Source organism: Coptis chinensis, chromosome 5, assembly GCF_015680905.1.
Source record: "Coptis chinensis isolate HL-2020 chromosome 5, ASM1568090v1, whole genome shotgun sequence".
NCBI classification, from domain to species: Eukaryota; Viridiplantae; Streptophyta; class Magnoliopsida; order Ranunculales; family Ranunculaceae; genus Coptis; species Coptis chinensis.
This window is the reverse complement of record NC_141460.1, coordinates 800,215-816,631: the sequence shown is the minus strand read 5'-3', so window position 1 is coordinate 816,631 and position 16,417 is coordinate 800,215. Positions and strand designations below refer to the sequence as shown.

At 37.4% G+C, this 16,417-nt stretch overlaps 1 long non-coding RNA gene across 4 annotated transcripts; it reads left to right on the top strand.

Moving 5' to 3' along the window:
• The first annotated feature begins 1,227 nt into the window (after positions 1–1,227).
• On the top strand, positions 1,228–16,109 carry LOC147496187 (uncharacterized). Of its 4 annotated transcripts, none has more exons than XR_015194533.1 (5): positions 1,228–1,242; positions 1,733–1,786; positions 15,243–15,346; positions 15,454–15,604; positions 15,800–16,109. It is a non-coding gene; the product is annotated as an uncharacterized LOC147496187 (long non-coding RNA). The 4 variants fall into 4 exon arrangements; XR_015194532.1 differs by lacking the exon at positions 1,228–1,242 and adding an exon at positions 1,540–1,632; XR_015194535.1 differs by lacking the exon at positions 1,228–1,242 and having other exon boundaries at positions 1,521–1,786; positions 15,243–15,357.
• Positions 16,110–16,417: the final 308 nt, after the last annotated feature.

The following is a 16,417-nucleotide window of genomic DNA, read 5'->3' as shown; positions in this document are numbered from 1 at the left end:
TTTGCTAAGATCTTTGAGATAATCTTGTAGCTGAAGTTACTTAGGCTTATAGGCCTAAATTTGGATATATGGTCAGGGTTGATGATTTTTGGGATTAAAGTGATGAAAGTTTCATTGAGTGGGGATGGGAGATCCCCATTGATGAAAAAAATTTGTATAGCTAGGATGACAGTATGAGAGATGATGTCCCAATACTGTTTATAGAAAATACCCTGGAAACCATCTGGTCCAGGAGACTTGAGACTGCCAAATTTCTTGACAACACTCCAAATTTCTGAGGGGGTTGGTATTCTAGTGAGTAGACTATTCTCATTTTGAGTTATAAAGGGATTGAAAAGGTTTTGTATATCTGGGTCAGGATCTGGGTTATCTGTACTGAAAAGAGTTGTAAAATAAGAGTTAATAGTGTCTCCCATATCTTTCCTACCCTCCATCCATTCTCCATTATCATCCCTGATTTTTGTGATTTGATTCTTTCTTCTTCTGAAAACAGTCGAGAGGTGAAAGAACTTGGTATTTCTCCCACCCTCTCTAGCCCAGTTAAAGCATGCCTTTTGCTGCCAGAAGCTCTCCTCTTTTTCCAGAAGACCCTCAAGCTCAAGCCTTAGTCTTTCAGCATATTGATAATTTTCCTCAGAAAGATCCCTCATGAGACATTTCTCTAGAGCATCTTTTGTCCTGCTGATATTTTGGAAAATGTTCCCAAAAACCTCCTTATTCCAAACAACAAGATCTTTTTTTGTGTTATGTAGTTTCCTAGATAAAGTATCATCACTCCATTGATACTCCTGATGCCAAGCATTATCTATGACTCCCCTACAAGACGGATCATCACACCACATTTTGAAAAAGCGAAAAGGCTTTGGTGGAGAAGGGTCGACATGACTTAAGTTGATGATGAGAGATAAGTGGTCTGAAGAAGAGTTTATAAGAGTTCTAACATTAACCTGAGGAAAAAGAGTAATCCTTGGTGTAGAAGCCACAGCCCTATCCAGCCTTTCAAGAATATGGCTATTGAAAGATCTACGGTTACTCCAAGTAAATCTAGGACCTTTTGACCCAAGGTCGAACAGACCAAGGTCATTAAGGAACTCATTAAAATCAGTCATACTCTTTGTAATCTGTGACTTGCCCCCAATCTTTTCATCCGAGGAACTGATAGCATTAAAGTCCCCGAATAACAACCAGGGCCCAGGGAAAAGGGGCGCAAAAGATCGAATCTCATTGGGATGCAAAACTCCGGTAACTATTCTTTATGTGAAAGAAAAGAAATACTCACCATTGGGATCCTCTACTCCTTCCTGCATGTTGTCTTGATCTTTTTCTGCATGTTTCTATTAATGTTGTATTTCTTTATGAAAGAGGAGCATACTTATCATCCACTGACTTTTATAATCCTATATTGAGTATCTAAAACCTCGGAATAAAATAAAATACATATCCTAGAAATGTCTAGTATAGTCCCTCATGAGATGTTTAATGTCTTGCAATCTAACACTTAAGTTTTCGGGCCTTTCCACTCATTACCTATTGGTTTTGAGTTGCGTGCCCAAAGTTCATATCATCAATCATCATCTGCATCCTCTAACTCGTGAACAACTAGGATCTTTCCTTTTCAATCAGTTGGATCAAGTGTTTTATTCTTCTCAATTAAGCTAATAATAGATCGTATCTTATCTTGTTGAATAGTAACTTCTTATTGTTTATACTCAGTTGGTTTTGTTTTCTCCAGGCTGGCATGAAAATGAAGAAGCGCTTGGCCAAGATGCAAGCAATACAATAACAGGTTAGGTTGTAGTTTAGCACATTTAAATGCCGTGGACATCACATATACTGTGTAACACTTTTTTGGAGTTGTTTTTTTTTGGTATTCCAATCTTACTGTTAAGTAGAAAGTATTAGCAATATGGTAGTGCTCAAACTGACGAGTGGGAAGTTAAAAAAATTTCTATTCTCCCATGTTTGAACTTTCAAGCTTTTTTAAGATGTGCAAAAATCAGATATTTTAATAAATATTTCTAATCTTGCAATATGATTTTAACAAAGCGCTTGTGGTTTTTACACGTCTTTTGCAACTCACATACTCGAATCTCACACTCAAGTTCTGAGTGAGTGAGCAAAGATATCAAACACCTTTTGAGTGTTAGAGTTGAATCAATTCAACAGATGAAGAGTGATTATTTGGGCACTGCTTCAGAATATTGTTCCAAAAAAATCGAGGTAAAGTTAGTGACATGGAAGCTGTATCTCGTGCTTCAGCAGCACTCTACAACAGAGCAAGTGCCTACTCCGGTTTTCATTATGGAGATTCCAATTTTAGGCCTTCTTCCAATAACCCCAAACCCAAACGACCGAAATTGGTTTTAGTATAAAGCGCATAATAAATCATACAGAAAATTAGTTTAGAGGAGTTAGTTATAAATATTTAGTAGTCCTAAGACTCCTCTTAAATTTGTTTAGAATTTAATACCCCAATTTGACCAGAATATGAAACCATAAAATTAGTCTAGAGGAGTTAGTTATAAATATTTAGTAGTCCTAAGACTCCTCTTAAATTTGTTTAGAATTTAATACTGTAAGATCTAGTATAGAAAAACAGTAATAATAAAGCAAGTAAAACTTATCAGTGAGGATTTGTGCTCTGCACAATTTCCTTAAGACGAAAAACGCCGCCGGTATGGTTGTTGCCAGCCTCAAGCGCACGTCTCCCAGGATACAACAATGGACGAAGCGTGTCACCAACTAATAACCTCCTTTCGGTAGAAACTCTCAAAGATACTCGGGCGAGGTTTTGATTTGAAGAACAAAAGCGTGTTCGACTTTTTTGATAAACAAGAGAGACTTTTTGTTTTATAGATCTGACACTCGCGCTCAAGGCGAGAGTCACGACTCCAGTTTTTAATGCCCGAGAAAAAAGCGTGATTTGTTTTGACTCGAATCGGTAAGGAAAGATTTTGAAACGGTTAACAGTTTTAGTTTTGGAAAGAAGATCAAAAGATTCCGCAAAAACAAGTCCAAGATTACTTTCACCCACGCTGAAGCCCAATTGGGTGGATTTGCACTTCTTGGCGGCGTGTGTGGGCACACGCGCACTAAGGTTTTCTGGAGCTCCCACCTCCCGAGAGCCCCCAAACCAAGGAGGCCTTGTGTGCGCGCGAGCACCTCCTTATATCTCTCTACACTATCCCTCCATAAGGACACAACCAATATAAACTTAAGAGTCTTAAGTTTAGTAACCAATGTGGGACTAAAGCCCCCCACATTAGAGTGTAGTAGATACAAAAGGTCATGGGTTCAAACCCATGAGGACACAAATTCATTCACATTTCCAACAATCCCCCACATGAATGGAATTATTAAGAAACAGAAGAAAAGAAAAAACAAAACAAGAATGTCTGGAGTATGAAGAAGTTATGAATGGGCTGAAGGTGTCATACGACTTGAACCTTCGCTTGGTGTTTGTCTGTCGGGATTACTAGTTGACCCGGTGACCTTAGTCTTGAACTGTTCAACATATATATGTAAGCCAAGTCAACAAGTTAACACACATAACTTCAAAAATCATCATAGAGTTCCCTCGGTTGTGCTCAGATATAGCCATGAGCTTCCCGGTTTCATGAGTGCTCTAGAGAACAAGCCTATAAGTTCTCATAGGAAGCGGCTTTTACTTCCTCACTCATATAGGTGCCTCTATCGAGTGTGTCTTGTATCATTACACCCCACTGGAAAAACCAAACTATAGAAAGCATTAAGAGTATTTACTCATCCTTTAAAAGATACGAGAAGGTACTACTACATCATAGGGATGGGTACGCGAGTTTTCACTCTAGGTGTAGTACCCCCACAAATCACGCCAGATAACTTGTTTCCCCATTGAACCTTGATCCCGGGATCTCCATTCACCAAGGTTGGGTGTCGGGTTATCGGTGATTTAATTAAATAGGCAATTAGTCTTTAATAGACTTTAGCCCCATCCCCTCGATGTACTAAAAACCCGACTCTAGCGGGCCTTTAGTTAAAGGATCGACTAAATTTTCTTTTGACCTCACAAAGTCAATAGCTATGATCCCATCTCTTAACAACTGTCGACACAGTGTTATGTCTTCGGCGAATATGTCGAGATTTCCCATTATAGGAAGTATTTTTGGCCCTCAAGATAGCGGCTTGGCTATCACAAATGAATAGAGACAGTGGAACGGGGTTTAGGCCAAAGCGGGATATCCATCAAAAATTCTGATCCACTCTGCTTCCTCACTAGCTTTGTCTAAAGCTATAAACTCGAGATTCCATAGTGGAACGGGCAATGCAAGTTTGCTTAGATGATTTCCAAGACAACACCCCCATAGTAGTGAACACATAGCCACTAGTGGATTTAGATTCCCGAGAATCGGCAATCCAATTGGCATCACTGCACCCTCCAACACAATTTGGATATCGCCATAATGAACACCATAATTTGAAGTATATTTCAAATATCTCAATACTCGATAAGAGCATCCCAATGCCCATTCTTTGGGATTTATGGTGTATCTACTAAGTTTGCTTACGGCGTAAGCTATGTCGGGTCTAGTGCAGTTCATAAGATACATGAGACTGCCTATAACCCTAGAAAACTCTAAAGGAGATACACCTAATCCAGTATTTTTTGTCAAATGTATACTAGGATCATATGGTGTTCTGGCAGGTACACAGTCAAATTGATTAAATCTTTTAAGCATTTTCTCTACATAATGAGATTGAGACAAAGTAATTCCATCAGAATTATACACAATCTTAATGCCAAGAATGACATCAGCAATACCCAAATCTTTCATGTCAAAATGCTTACTCAAAAAGATTTAGTCTTATTGACGGGTCTCTAAACCGGTTCCAATGATCAACATGTCATCCACATATAAACAGATAATTACACCAGATTGTTTCTCAAATTTACAATAAATGCATTTATCTGCCTCATTAATATTAAAACCATTAGAGATTAGCACACTATCAAATTTCTCATGCCACTGTTTAGGAGCTTGTTTGAGATCGTAAAGAGATTTCTTTAGCCTACAAACTTTTCTCTCAAGGCCTTCTAAAACAAACCCTTCTGGCTGATCCATATATATCTCCCCTTGTAATTCCCCATTTAGAAATGCCGTTTTAACGTCCATTTGGTGAATTACGAGATTACTGTAGAAGCAAAGGCTATTAACATTCGATAGATGTAATCCTCGTCCACGCGAGAGTAGGTATCAAAGAAATCAAACCCTTCTCTCTGTTTATAGCCTTTTGCTACTAATCTCGCTTTATATTTATCAATGGATCCATCTGCCTTAAGTTTCTTTCTAAATAACCATTTATTTCCAATAGTTTTACTACCAGGGGGCAACTCAACCAGCTCCCAAGTGTTATTGGTTATAATGGACTCATATTCACTTAGAATGGCCTCTCCAAAAAAAAATCGATCGAAGATGACATGGCCTCTGAATAGGTCTGAGGATCCTCCTCTACTAAGAAAGTAAGGAAATCAGGTCCAAAAGAGGTGTTAGTCCTAGGTCTCTTGCTCCTCCTGAGTTCAATTTCATCTTCAGCAGAAGAATCTTCTCGAACTCTAGGAGCAAGTGTAGAAGAACTCGGAGTCCCTCCCGATCTCTCAATAAATGGGAATTTATCCTCAAAAAAGACAGCATCCCTAGACTCAATAATGGTATTATCATCAACAAATTTATTTTTAGATTTGAAAACTAAAACACAGAGGCACCGCTATTCGTGCATACCCAATAAAGACACAATCTACGTTTTAGGGCCAAGTTTAGTCCTCTTGGGTGTTGGTATAGATACCTTAGCCAAACACCCCCACACTTTAAAGAATCTATAAGTTCGTGTCCTATTTTTCCACATCTCATATGGAGTTTTATCTGTGTCTTTAAAAGGTATCTTATTCGAATATAACAGTAGTTAGCAAAGCCTCCCCCCCATAGGTTCATAGAAGCCCCGAGCTATTGATCATTGAATTGATCATATCTTTGAGAGTCCTATTTTTTCTCTCTGCTATCCCATTGGATTGGGGAGCATAAAGGGGCGATGGTCTCATGTACAATACCATTATTTTCACAAAATTTATTGAAAGGACCGGAATATTCACCTCCTCTATCGGACCTAACTATTTTTATTTTCTTGTCTAACCGGTTCTCAACTTCAGTTTTAAAGGAAATAAATTTAGCTAAGCTATCATCCTTACTCTTAAGAAGATAAACATGACAAACGTGAAGCATCATCAATGAATGTAACAAAATATTTATTACCTCCTCTAGTCATGTAACCTTTAAGATCACATAAGTCGGTGTGAATCAATGCCAACAACTTCGGTGTTTCTTTCTACCTTTTGAAAGGTTTCCTAGCATATTTAGATTCTACACATACTTCACATCTCTTATTTTCAGAAATAGTATTCTTGGATATGTTACCTAGATGCATCAGTTTTAATTGAAACATTATTAACGTGTCCAAGTCTACTATGCCACGATCAAATGACTCAACCATATAAGAAGAAGTAGATGCTTTATTAAATTCAAAATCGGTTACATTGAGCTTAAACAAGCCTTCATCTAAATAACCTTTACCCACAAAGGTTCCCCTTAGTCGAAACAAATTTGTCCCGACTCAAAGACAAGTTTGAACCCTTCTTACTTAAAAGGGAACCGAAACCAGATTTTTCCTAATATCGAAACATAAAGAACATCCTTCAAATTAAGAACATTTCGAAGTGAACTTCAAATTAACAGTCCCTTTTCCTTCAACTCTAGAAGCGGATGAGTTACCCATGAACGGACTTTCTCCTTCTCCCGGAGGAGTGAAGGACGAAATGCACTTTTAGTGCCACGATGTGTTTGGTAGCCCTAGTGTCTACCCACCCGGTCGATCATGTTACTCACCAAGTTAACCTCGGTAACCCGCGGCAGAAAAGTTACCATCCCGAACTACATTTGCTTGTGCCTTGTCTTTCTTCCCATCATTCGGACCTTTTTGAATTTACAACCGGGCTATATGACCTCGAGATCCGCATTTTACATAGCAATGAATTTCAGGATTGTAAGGTTTCTTTTTAAAGTGAGGTTGGGACTGTTTATTCTTGTTCGCATATGGTTTCTTTTTGACGGGAATTTAATTGATTTAGACTTAGAAGAACTAGCGGCGTTACCTTCAACCCGGGTTAGCCTTAGCCTTCATTTCTGAAGTCTCCACATTGATTTCAAAATTCCTGTTATCCTCCTCGATCCGAAGGTTGACGATCGGTCTTCTAGTGTCATCTCTTTCTTCTTATGTTTGAGACTATTTTTGTACTCCTTCCACGAGGAAGGGAGTTTCTCAATGATGGAAGCAACACGGAAGCCTTTGCAGATTTTATAACCTTCCCCAAAAAATCATGAATAATTATTTTTGCGGCTCCTCCACTTGAGAAACAACAGATTTCCCATCTTCCATCTTGAATTCCGAAACTTTCCTACAAGAAACTTCTTAGAACCGTGATCTTGTTAGCATACTTCTTATCAAGCAAATTCTACAATTTTGTAGCGATCATTACCACAAAATAAAACATCATACAAATCAAGGGAAAGACAATCAAGTATATAATTTCGACATAAATAATCTTTCTTTTCCCATCCGTCCACACCACCGTAACGACCGGGTTCATCTTCATTTTCATTGTAGATGGGTTTCTCAATCGAAATCCATTCAACCGGTTTGAGTAGTCGATAAAATCTCATTTTCATCCCGGTAACTTAAAATTTCTGCCATCAAAATTTCGGGCTTGACCAGACTTACCAATCGGGTTTCTCCATCTTAGCGGTATTAAGAACAGTCGAGCACAATACTAGATAATAACAGATCGTTTTTTCGTCTTAAGATTGTAAGATCTAGTATAGAAAAACAGTAATAATAAAGCAAGTAAAACTTATCACTGAGGATTGTGCTCTGCACAATTTCCTTAAGACGAAAAACGCCGCCGGTATGGTTGCTGCCAGCCTCAAGCGCACGTCTCCCAGGATACAACAATGGACGAGCGTGTCACCAGCTAATGACCTGCTCAGTAGAAACTCTCAGCATACTCCAGACGAGGTTTTTGATTTGAAGAACAAAAGCTGTGTTCAGCTTTTTTGATAAACAAGAGAGACTTTTTGTTTTATAGATCTGACACTCGCGACTCAAGGCGAGAGTCACGACTCCAGTTTTTAATGCCCGAGAAAAAAGCGTGATTTGTTTTGACTCGAATCAGTAAGGAAAGATTTTGAAACGGTTAACAGTTTTAGTTTTGGAAAGAAGATCAAAAGATTCCGCAAAAACAAGTCCAAGACTTTCACCCACGCGAAGCCCAATTGGGTGGATTTGCACCTCAAGCGGCGTGTGTGGGCACACGCAAGACTAAGGTTTTCTCTCGAGCTCCCACCTCCCGAGAGCCCCCAAACCAAGGAGGCCTTGTCTTGTAGCGAAGCACCTCCTTATATCTCTACACTATCCCTCCATAAGGACACAACCAATATAAACTTAAGAGTCTTAAGTTTAGTAACCAATAATGGGACTAAAGCCCCCACATTAGAGTGTAGTAGATACAAAAGGTCATGGGTTCAAACCCATGAGGACACAAATTCATTCACATTTCCAACAAATACCCCAATTTGACCGAATATGAAACTAGCCACCGTTATCCAACTTTACCGGGAATAGACGAAAATATCCTCATTTGGAAACAAACATAACCGACTATTTACCCAGTAATATAGTGAGATACAAAACAAAAAATTCACTTATAACTACCGGACTTCACATTTAAAATGCATATAATGAAAAGAGGACATCTAGGGTGCATCGAGTGTATGAGTCTTGCTTGGGAATGAGAGCCCTTGGGCAAGATTTCTTCTTTCTTTGCAATACACCAAGATATTGTGCCTATATGAGTGGCCCGGATGTTATCTGAGTACACCCTACGCACACTAGCTTTTTTCGGTAATGAAAAACTAAAAATATTATGCCTCCAATATTTTGTGGAGGCATTTGACACTAGTCGTTAAGTCTAAACTCCAAACCACTAGACACTAAACCCAAAATCATTATAAACTAGACCCTAAGCCTAAACCCTAAATCTTAAGACACTAAACCATAACCCCTATAAACTAGACCTTAAGCCTAAAGCCTAAACCTTAAGACACTAAACCCTAATCCCTATATCCTAAATTTATAAACATTAAATCCTAAACCAACCCGTTTCATTTAATAGTAGTTAATCAAACCCACAAAATAAATAATCAAATACATTTTGTATCTGCATTTTAAAATGCGTGGTGTGTATGCATTTTAAAATGTATAAGTTTATAACGTGGTGCATCTGCATTTTAAAATATATAAGTTTATAACATGGTGCATCTGCATTTTAAAATATATAAGTTTATAACGTCCACATTTGGATGAAAACAGGTAGTGTCAAATTTAACTTTTGGAGCAATACACGGTACTTTTTGCTAAATTCTATTCAAACCCAAAATCTACTATTTTTGTTATAGTAGTTATTTTATCTAAAAGTAGTTATCTTATTCAATCTTATTCTGGTAGTTATCTTATCAACAAGTAGTTATCTTGGAAGGGTGAAAAAGAGAATAATTTATATTAAAAATAACAGTGGCACCGGTCTCGAAATCAAAAGCTTAGATTCTAAAGATTTTCTATAAAAAAACACTTATGGCGGATAAAAACAATGTAGGGGTATTAAAACCCAAAAAAACTATGGATAGGGCTTTTGAGTTGTTTTTTTTTAAAATGAGACTCTCTAGCCCAATTTCTTGAATATGAAACTAACCACCTGTTATCCAACTTTACCAGGAATAGACGAAAATATCCTCACTTGGAAACAAACATAACCGACTATCTACCCAGTAACATAGTGGGATACAAAACAAAAATTGAATTTCACACAAAAAATTCACTTATAACTACTGCCTTCACATTTAAAAATGCATATAATGAAAAGAGGGCATCTAGGGTGCATCGAGTGTATGAGTCTTGTGAGAATGAGAGCCCTTGGACAATACTTCTTTTTCTGCAATACACCAATTACTTGTGCCTATATGAGTGGCCCGGATGCTATCTGAAAGTACACCCTCACAAGACACTAGCTTTTTAATGAAAAAACTAAAAATATTATGCCTCCAATATTTTGTGGAGGCATTTGACACTAGTCGTTAAGTCTAAACTCCAAACCACTAGACACTAAACCCAAAATCTTTATAAACTAGACCCTAAGCCTAAACCCTAAACCTTAAGACACTAAACCCTAACCCCTATAAACTAGACCCTAAGCCTAAAGCCTAAACCTTAAGACACTAAACCCTAATCTCTATATCCTAAATTTATAAACATTAAACTCTAAACCAACCCGTTTCAAATGCATTTTGTATCTGCATTTTAAAATGCGTGGTGTGTATGCATTTTAAAATGTATAATTTATAACGTGGTGCATCTGCATTTTAAAATATATAATTTATAACATGGTGCATCTGCATTTTGAAATGTATAAGTTTATAACGTCCACATTCATATGAAAACAGATAGTGTCAAATTTAACTTTTGGAGCAATACACGGTACTTTTTGCTAAATTCTATTCAAACCCAAAATCTACTCTTTTTTTTTCTAGTAGTTATCTTATCTAAAAGTAGTTATCTTATTCAATCTTTATTCTGGTAGTTATCTTATCTACAAGTAGTTATTTTGGAAGGGTGAAAAAGAGAATAATTTATATTAAAAAATAACATGTGGCACCTGGTCTCGAGTCAAAAGCTTAGATTCTAAAGATTTTCTATAAAAAAACACTTATGGCGAATAAAAACAATATAGGGGTATTAAAACCCAAAAAAATTATGGATAGGGCTTTAGAGTTGTTTTTTTTTTAAATGAGACTCTCTAGCCCAATTTCTTGATAAATCATATGGCAAAACCAACTACAGCCATGAAATAAACAAACCAAAGAAATATAAATAAAAGGTTAACGCCCTGTCTCCACTTAGTTTCAGCAGCACACATGCTAGGTGCCTTACTTTAGTTTATTATCTAGGTTACATGGACACGGCATATTCCAAAAAAAATGTGTGTCGACATGGCTTAAAACGTCGAGATACGGAAATAGATGGGGAGAAAGAGAGAGCAGGAGAGGAGATGGGAGAGAGAGCAAGAAATGGTTGTCTAATAAGCGTGCACTGATGGTTCCGAAAGCGTGAGATGGGAGAGAGAGACCAGGAGAGAGAGGGAGACAAGCACGATTGGTTTTTTCTAAGCCCTAGTGGGCTTTTTACTTGGGCTTGTAACTTAAATTGTTTGACTTAAGTCTTTTTTATATTATGTACAGACCTTTTAAAAACAAATTAGGCCAACAAACCAAATTGGGCCAAAAAAACAGTCCAATTTCTAACATTGTGTAGTCCTGAACTTTGTAAGCTCATTTTGTATTTCTATATCACTTTAATCAATTTAATATTTTTAATATTTGTTTTGTATGTAAGACTTTTCTCCCAAATTTATTCTTGTTTTTCTGAAAAAAAGAACTAATTTATAATTATTAAAAAAAAATTAATTATTCGCCGTGTCCCCGTGTCAATTTCTTAGAGCTCGCCATATCCGACACCCCGTATCCGTGTCGGACACTGACACGCGTGCCCGTGTCAATGTAACCTAGTTTAATATGTACTTTATCATGTCTTTATGTCTAAATTCGTTTTGGCTCTATAACTTACATATCAATAATCTGTATTTTGGGACTACACACATTCACCTGATTCAAATAGTGAATGGTTGGAACTCACAAGGATGTGTAGAAATAAGACTTTGTCAGCAGAGATCATCAAAGTGTTCCTTTGTGCATCAGTGAGCTATATCTGGCAGGAAAGGAACAATCGAAGGTTTAATCACACCACCCAGCCTTGGGAAACTGTGAAGAACAGATTGATCAATGAAGTAAAAGTATACCTATAGGGACAACTCATTATAGTACATGCAGATATTCATGATAGTCTTGGTGGACAGACTTGGCTTGGCAGTTACATACAAGACTAAGCAGAGAATTCAGTGCATTTGGTCGAAGCTAGAAATGGGAGTATATAAATTGAACACTGATGGAGTAGTTTCAGAGTTAAGATGGGGAACTGGTGGAGTGGTTAGCGACACAAATGGAGAAGTGCTATTTGGATTTATAGGTTCCGGAGGTTTGAAATCAGTTCTTTTCTAGGAACTGAATGCGATCTTGCAAGGGTGAGAAGGATGTCGTGGTGCACAGCTAGACAATGTCACCGTACCTTCAAAATCTCTGAGTGTTATAAGGATTTTACAAAGAAAAGAGAGAGCACCTTGGTATTGTCAGAATGTGGCAAATGCTATCCTTCACCTAGCTACTAGTTTTACTAGTGTAGACTTCTCTCATGTTTTTCGGGAAACAAATAGGATAGCAGACCATCTTGCAGGTTTGGAATTTTGTAATAGGTGTTTTTATTTTGTACCTCCTCTGAATTCAGTGCTCTCATGTTATGTTGAGGAAGACAAAATAGGAAAGGTTTATATTCGATCTTAATACAGGTTAGGGTCAGCCAAAACCCAAAACCTTATTAAAATAAATAAATAATAATCAGGATTTTCGTTTATAGATATTAAATATTTGTTGACCATAAAATATGAGGAATGGTGATGTAGATTAAACTGGCGGAAGCTTCAGTTTATCAAATCTACTCTTGAATTAAATAAAACAACTAAAACTAAAACAAATCTTTATTTCTCTCTGAAATATTCTCAATAACACAACTCTCCCTGAACCCTAATTACCAGCCCATTATTTATACTAATCCTAAAAACTATAAACCAATAGGAACACAACATGTGTCAACAACTAAAATAGAATAACTTAAACTAGTGGGCTCACGACCCATGGGCTTGGACTCAGCTAAGGGGCGCACACGTATAACACTTGACAGACGAACTAATGTTCTGCATCATTCTCCCCGGTTTGAAAAGAACTTCGTCTCGAGTTTGTATCACATGATTGATCGATGAAATTATTTGTAGGCTGATTCCCATCACTTCTTACATTGTTCAAAACGAATTCGACCTCGAATTTTGCCCAGATAATTACTCACAAGAATAAGAATGCACCATAATGCATGCAAGTTTGCAAAATCACCATCATGATTTCTCTGCTCTATGAGAATACTACCACATCCCAAAACAGCAAATACGCATACCTCCAATTGTAACTTAAGATGCACTGAACTAAAGAGCCTTGTATAATTAATATCAAAATCCTTCCAAACCGGATCGGCATACTCAACAAAAAGATTCCCATACAAAGAGGGAGTAGTGACACAAAATTCAGATTCATTTGCTCCGTATTCATCAAATATTGGTGGAGTATCTAAAAAACTATCATGGTGCTCCTCCGGACAAACATCAAAAATAGGAGGGGAATCCCAATCAACACAATTTAACTCCATATTACAGCCCTCACCAACAAATAAATCCTCAGTAGAAGAAGAAGTAGAATAAACCATAACGGGCATAAAAGTGGATGCATCATGGTCATCCAATTGTAGGGCTTGGTGTGGCTTGAAATGTAGCTTCTTTGTCTCGATTTCTGATTTTTTATCATACTTATTTTTCTCATGTGATGTAAGAGAGAAAAATATACCAGATTCCCGTGCTTCAACCAAGAATGTCGTACACATAGTGGTTTCTATATCCGGTGGTTTGAGCGGTTCCAAGATTAATTTCCTGCCGTTATGCAAGAATAAGTGAGAGTGTTCTTGGCCATCATGAATACTCACGTGATCAAACCGCCAAGGACACCCTAGTAGGAGATGACAAACGCCTATTGGAACAACAAAGCATTCATCAGATCTTCATAAGGTCCTATAGTCGATTGGAACTAAACATTGATGATTGACCGCCGGTGGATCTCCCTTTTTAAACCATTGGATAGAAAATGGTTTAGGATGTTTAGTGGTATGTAGGCCTAGTTTATCGACCATCTCTTGGGAAACTAGGTTATCAGTAAAACCACCATCAATAACAACAGTACATAACTTACCTTCACTGATACATCTGGTTCTGAAAATAGAATGGCGCTTCCATGTCTCCTTATCACCCTCCCCAATGATCATTGCTGGTGTTGCAACTAAGGAGAAGTGTGTTGCTGACATTACTGGGTCTTGTGGATGTGTTTCGAGGAACTCTGAACTGACAGTTTTACTTGAACAGTTGAAGTCAGCGCTATTCTTAACACGGTGTCTTTAGTACTTAGTGCTTCCCACAAAGGCTCACCTAGATTGGGATTAGGCGCATCCCAGTCAATTTTAGCGCCAGTACTCCATCCTACATCCCAGTCATCTTCAAAAAACTGATTTAACTCTAATTCTGTCATGCCAGTCAGATCTATCGACATAACTCTATAAAAATTGAAACTTTAATCTTTAGAAGCAAAGATAATCGATTTTTTTATCTTGAAAGAAGAAAAATTGAATCTCCGGTGAGAAAAGAAGCAAAAGATTGAAATTTAATTTCGGGTGAATGAAACGATAGCGTCTTTGAATAGCACCGCGTGAATAGTGTCTCCGATGAACGGTGTTTAAATGAACGATCAGATGAATAGTAACACGAAAAATTAAAACGAATAAGAAAAAAGAAAATTGGATTTTACTCAGGAAGGATTCGTGCTCCGATACCAAATGATGTAGATTAAACTGGCGAAAGCTTCAGTTTATCAAATCTATTCTTGAATTAAATAAAACAACTAAAACTAAAACAAATCTTTATTTCTCTCTGAAATATTCTCAATAACACAACTCTTCCTGAACCCTAATTACCAGCCCATTATTTATACTAATCCTAAAAACTATAAACCAATAGGAACACAACATGTGTCAACAATTAAAATAGAATAACTTAAACTAGTGGGCTCACGACCCATGGGCTTGGACTCAGCTAAGGGGCGCACACGTATAACACTTGACAGACGAACTAATGCTCTGCATCAAATGGTCTCAAAATATACTAGTTTTAAGACATCATTTCCAATAAATTTGTGAATTTTCGCCTAAAATTAATAGTTACTGTAGCATACTAGAAGGATGTTACTGTATTGAGGTTGTTACATACGTGTTTTATACAATTTATGAAAGGTACCAAGATATTATTAAATTTCTTTTTGTGTTGAAAATATTACATTTATTAGGTCATCTCTGCCAAAACAGTCAACAAAGATGTCAAGGTATTAAAAGCTAAGCTATGTGATATTAGTGTGCTGGATAAGGCTCTTGAAGCCAAGCTAGCTGAGTGGTAAGCAAAAGGTGGCTATAATTGATTAGGTTTACTTTCATTTTCATTTTTTTCCCCTTCGTACATGGCATTTAACTATAAAGTACATCAATTATTTGTCTGAACAGCTGGAGGAGTCGAGGAAAGCATCTGAGAAAGAGAGAGATCTGAAACGTGATCAGGCTGCTAGATTGTTGAATAGTGTGAAGTTGGAAGTGGAATCCAAAAAGAGGGATATGGCTTCTAGGGTTAAGAGGGTTGAAGCTTATGAATGAAGAGGTAATCCGCACCGTCACTGGACACTGTTTCATTCTTCGTCCAATTTAACCTCCACCAGTTGATATTCTTAGGAGAGTGCTTCCTCCAACAATTGCTTTGCTCTTACCTCTTCAGTTTTCTGTATACTGAAATTATTGTTTTACCTTGAGCATGATATTCTGTTTACTTTTCCCTTGTGGACACTTTTGATGCTAGGTGGATATCGTAAACTTGAAAATGAATTCGGTACGAGAATCTGGAGCAGTTACACAACAAGAACTGCTTCTTAAATGTAAAGAGATTGTGAATGAGGTATGTTGATCGTGCACTTGGTACCATGATTCACTATGTCCTGTAAGCTTTGAATTGAAACTGGTTTAGAGAGTGTGGATGACAGTGTTGGTTCCAGATCCCTAGTTGGAAAGCCCATTTAGGGGCTTGTAGTTTTGTAGTTTAGCAAGATTGTTATTTATATTTCCGATAAACATTCATTTTAGCAGGATTACTATTGTGCTGTCTTTTATCATATTTTTCCCATTCTATTTTGTGGAATGCCCTTGTAACCAGTGTTATCAGACTCGACCCGGCCCAGCCCAGCCCAGCAGGTTGACCCAGTTTTAGGGTTAACTAGTATTAAACCCCCCTAGATGAGCCAATTAGAATTTTCCCCTCACTAAATGGGGAAATTAGGGTTTCCCCCTAAGTACACGGAAAAAAAATCAACCATCGTAATGATTTTGGGTATGAGGGTGATGAAGGTCTAAAGGTGAGCAGTAGTTTACCAAAGGTAAAAAAATCTTGAATTGCTGCTATTACTGTGGGAGAGATAGTAGA